This window comes from Centropristis striata, chromosome 5 (genome assembly GCF_030273125.1).
Source record: "Centropristis striata isolate RG_2023a ecotype Rhode Island chromosome 5, C.striata_1.0, whole genome shotgun sequence".
NCBI lineage: Eukaryota > Metazoa > Chordata > Actinopteri > Perciformes > Serranidae > Centropristis > Centropristis striata.
Window position 1 is genome coordinate 17,483,207 of NC_081521.1, and position 5,503 is coordinate 17,488,709.

Sequence of the window (5,503 nt, forward strand, 5' to 3'; positions counted from 1 at the left end):
ACACAATGTGCCTGTTCAAATCACATATATAAAAACATACTGAACTTCATAACAGAAACAGAAACATTAAAATATAACACTTTTAAGTAAAAATATAACGTCAGTCAGTCAGTCAGTCAGGTTCCTTAGTATGAGTCAGTCTGGGATTTGTTCACTTTGGTATTTAGACTTTTCTTTTCTTAAACACGTTGGATTTCTTGAGTGTACCATGGAATTACACCCTTCTGACCTCTTGTCCAATTCATCTGTGTCAATCATCTAATTTGATTGTGAGGTCTGTACTTATGTACTTCTAACAGTTATCCATTAATAGCATATTGATTACTTATTGCCCTTTACCATTCAGAGAGGAAATATTTTATTTGGCGCAACCAATGCGAAGATTCCGACCACCACTGAAGATACGTTTCCCGTTTATTTACGGTATTCCGCCCCGCAGCTGGTGTCGTCCTCTTTAACTAGTGGATGACCTCCACGTATACATTAAACTCGTCTAGACAGAAGCACAAAAGATCCGTGAGTCTGTCTCACCTGGGCCCTGGGAGTGGCGACCACGGTTCTCTCGTTTTGGTTACTTATCACAACACAAACGCATCTCTCTGAATTTTACAGCATTCTATTTCCGCTGCATCACAAAATCACAGTTCGTGTCCGGGCAGGACTTTCTGCAGAATTACACTCGGCCGTCAAAACCATCTGGTTTATCCCAAAAACCAGGCAAAACTCTTCAACAAGTCTGAAAACAGCCAGGCGATCCCACAGCACGTCTTTCGGTCGATGACTCAGATCAGCCCGCAGCTGAACAGTCCCCCATAAAAGAACGTCTGCGGCTCAGATCACCTCGCCAGCCCCCAGTCAGAACTCTCTGCAGTCCACTGGGACCTCTGGCCGCCGACTTTTTAAGTGAGACCCGAATCAGACCCGAAAATCGAAAGCCTATAAAAACACCTCTTTACAGACCCATTCCGTTATCTGATTGCTCCTTCGACCTGGAGTCGAAGACGTAGAGACGCAGAGTCTAAAATGAACAAGAAATTGAAGAAAACAATGGTCTAATAATTTTTTCCATGACTGTATATTTTTCAGTCAACCAAGATTTTCTTAGGTACCGTCTCTGCCAGAGTGCATTAAAAAAAGCATCAAAAATAATGCTTGTTTATAAAATATAAATAAATAAATTACAGGGGAAATAAACATAAAAGAGGTAAGTAAAGAATAAAGATGGGAGGGAAAATTAAAAAAAAAAAAGCAAAAGAGAAAATTGAAATTGAAAAGAAAATATTGTCTCTGAGGACTCAGTAATAAATTCTCAAAAGATAATTAAAGGCCTGCTTGTTAATTATTCATGCAATGCTATGAAATGCAGACGCAGCAACACCCACCTCATTCTGCAGCTGTTTCCTCGACTCAGTTTGTTTGGCAGTTTTTGTCCTCTTGGTGCTTTGAGTTCGCTGGTATAAAGTCAGAGATGATCAGCTATGTTGTGATGTTGATGAATATGCAGCTTAAATACACTGAAGGCGGAGAGAAAGGTCAGAGGAGGGGCCCAAAATTTTGTTGTTGCGTTTTGTTTTCCCAGAAATGGAAACCTACAGCCACTTATCTGCCCCGAGCACTGGTCCCTACAGCTATTGCTGTATGGGACCAGTGCTCGGTGCGATTGCCCCGAGGCCCTAATAATGCAGCAGAGTGTAGAAATACATCGGTTACATTAATATCTTAATAAATATCAGTCTGACAGCTACAGGAAGGAAGTAAGGCCCTTCTGTATCTCTCCCTCTCACATTTTGAGTTGAGTGATGTCAGTGTCCTGCAGGGGTGGGAATCTTTTATCCAGGATCGAGGGGGCATCTAGGGACAGAGCTAGACTCTTAATCAGCTTGTCCAGTGTCTTCCTGTTTAAGTTAAGGATGGTAGAGCAAATGAGATATTGGTGGAGTTTGTTTGTTGAAGTGAATTAAACCCAAACAACTTAAGTGGTAAAAATTCACAGTTTCTTCCCCATAAATGAAACAAAAAGTATCTTTCTTGTCTTCATCTACTAGCTTTTAGCTATTTATATATATTATTATTATTTTGTATTTTTGACAGTGTTTTTCTTAACAGTAAGAACTATGTACATTTAAAAATTAAACACAGTAATGAGGCATACTTTGTTTTTGGTTAAAGTATTTTCTCCTCTGTGTCATTTATTGTAAGATTTTAATAATTAAATGGTGAAATATTACCAAAAAATTTAGTAATCACCTACATATTTAACCTGTGTAGTGCTGACAGTAAAGTTTTTATTTATAGCAACAATCAATGTAAATAAAAAAATAAAATACAGCAGGCCCATCGTGTGTTAGGTAAATGTGTCAGCTTTTTCGCCTCTGTCTAATTTGTTTGAAGACTTTAATTATCATTTTTTTTAAAATATTACCAATTGGCCAAAACAATTTTGAAATCGGCTTAATTATTTAACTTGAACATTACGCCTGTAATTCAATTCAAGTCAATTCAATTCAATTGGCATGACGTAACAATGTATATATTGCCAAAGCAAGCATCAACAAGATAAGGAAAGCAATATTTACAATAAATTATTATAATTCTATTATTCATTTTAAAAGAAAAGAAAAACTAATAACAATAAAAGAAAGCAATATTTACAATCATTGAATTACAATCAATATATAATTTATACAATCTAACTGTCCCAGCAAAAAAAGAAGAAAAAATAAAATCAAAAATAAAATCAAAACAACCAACAGCTGTGTGTCACTCGCTGTCTCTCAGTGTGTGACAGGCAGAAACATAGACTGCTGCTAATCTACAGCTATGTGACTCTTCCCAGAGGAGGAGCGGCAGTTTTTCCTCATTTGACCATTTAAAAAAATCTTTTTTGACGAATTCAAATTTTTGGAAATATGTTTCTCTAATTAGTTTATATTTTTTACATTTGGTGAGGAAGTGTAGCTCTGTCTCAGGCTGACTGAGGCTGCAGTGGCAGCACAGCCTGTGCCTCCCTGTTTCCACAGCCAGTCTGTGTTCACTCAGTCTGTACTTTGTTAAGGTTCGTCTCAGTTGTGGATCCGTCACCATGCTCAAATAATCTGCTGTGGTGTACTGTCGGTTCAGATCCAAGTAGCACTGCATTTTGCTCTGTGTTTTGGTTTGTGTTTGCCAATAGGTGATGTAGTCTTGTTTTAGCTGTTTTGTAATTTGGTTGGGTCTGATTGGTGCAGTGCTCTGTCCCTGGGCTGTGTCTGTAGTGCAGGTTTGTGACCTCAGCCTCAGGACCAGCTGGCTCAGGGGGCTCCTGTAGTCAAATGTAGAGCTGGAGGAGTATGTTAGATTTACTCAACGGCACCACTTATTGATGACAGCCGCGAAGCACCATTCGGTTGTCATTATTGGCCGCATATAAACAAATAAGGAGCATATATATATTTATATTTTTGTTTGTAATGACTCAAGTAAAGAAATGAGGACTGTTAGTTTTATATGGAATGACTATTCAGCATTCACAAGTATAGTTAATTTTGACTGACATGACATAAGCAATGATAATGTTATAAAACAGCAGAGTTGTATGAAAGCTATTAATGCATGTCCAAAAGCATTTATAATTTGTTGTAAGGAGAAACTGCTACTATGATGAGCACAAATGACTAAATGTTGAGGAGGTTGAACTAACTGTTGTGCAAATGTTAATATTGATGTGAGAAATGCACCAAATGACAAATAAGGGAGTTTGTAGCGGCATTAAAACTTTAAAAAGCTGTTGTCATTTCCATTTTCATCATGACAAAATTTTTGCATCCTTTTGAAGTCTAATGTCGAGTTTTTTTTGCCTTTAGTGAATTCTAGTAAAATATGGGTCATTGTTTATTTTGATAAATGTTAAAACTTTATCTATCCTAATTCATAATGCTATTATGATGTGTCATTTGTAACATTTTACTTGTACTAGAAAATTCTGTCAGACACACTGACAAGGTGAATGTGCTTTGTACATCAGGTTATAGCACTTACGTAAGAGATCAAAGACTGAGGTGACTTTAACATCATCTTTATTGAACTGAACACAATTAAAAATCAAAGATAACATATTTAAAAAATAACTGAATTAAAAATCACAGCAAAACCCCTCTATTAAACAACATAACACACTACTAAATTCAAAAATCAAAGCAAAAAAAAACCCCTCTATTAAACAATATAACACACCAATAAATTCAAAAATCAAAGCAATACACAACACAGTACAGGCCTAGAAGCCCATGTAGATAAGTATCCAAAACATATGGAATACAACACATTCAATTAATTTTAGCCAAATTCGAATTGGTATTTCAGTTTGTATATTTTTCTTTCCTAACCCTAACCCTAACCCTAACTTGTTAGCAAAGCATATTTGTTAGCTGTTATAAGACATTATTTTCTGATCACTCAGTCATTTTTTAATTACAGAAACAATCATGTAAATTCAAAAAACAACAGTCTTCAAACATAACGTTGACTTAACATGACGTTAGCAAGAGTTGACTAAGCTAAAGTTAATTACTAAAGGTAACCATGGTAACTCTAGCCTATTTTAGCTCAGAATGCTAACAAGTAGTTCAAATGTGACATTCAAACTTGTTAGCAAAGTATGTTTGTTAGCTGTTATAGGACATTATTTTCTGATCAGTCCAATGTAGAATTGTATTATATTTGTAGCCATGGACACTACATTAGATTAACAGTATTTTATACATTTTTTAATTACAGAAACAATTATGTAAATAAACAAAAAAGTCTTCAAACATTACGCCTGTATGGTGCTGCGTATGTCGGCTAGCTGCTAATGTGCTAATGTTGATTTAACATGAGGTTAGCCACAGCTGACTAAGCTAAAACTGTAGCCTACTTAGCTCACAATGCTAACAAAGAGTTAAAATGTGACATTCAAACTTATAAGGTATGTAAGCTGTTTTGTGATATTATTTTCTGACCAATGTCGGATAAATGAATGCAGAATAGTAAACAGTAATTAATTGACAACATGCTATTTAATTACAGTAACATTCAAATAAATGTAAAATAAAACACAGTAGTCATTGTGTTGGTTACAGTATTTTGTCAGTCATTTGTTGGAAATAACAAATTACCCTAATCACTATAGTAGTCGTCTAAATATATTTACTGAAACATAGTGCTATGTATGTGAGCTAGCTGCTAACAAGCTAACATTGCATTATGACGGCGTTATCTGCAGTAAGCTAATGTTGGCTACAGAAGCTAACACGAAGTTTGATGTAATTCGCACTTTGCTTGTGAGCAAATTACGTTTGTTAGCAGTTATGAGACGTTATTTTCTGATCACTGTAAGTTTAATGAATGCGGAGCAGCAATTTTATTGTATTTGTAGCCATGGATACTAGTTACATTGACAAAGACTCCTATCGCGCTAGCTGAGTGGGGTGTGTGTGTGTGGGGGGGGGATGGAGGTTCCGTCGAGCCCGATACTAGGAGTGTA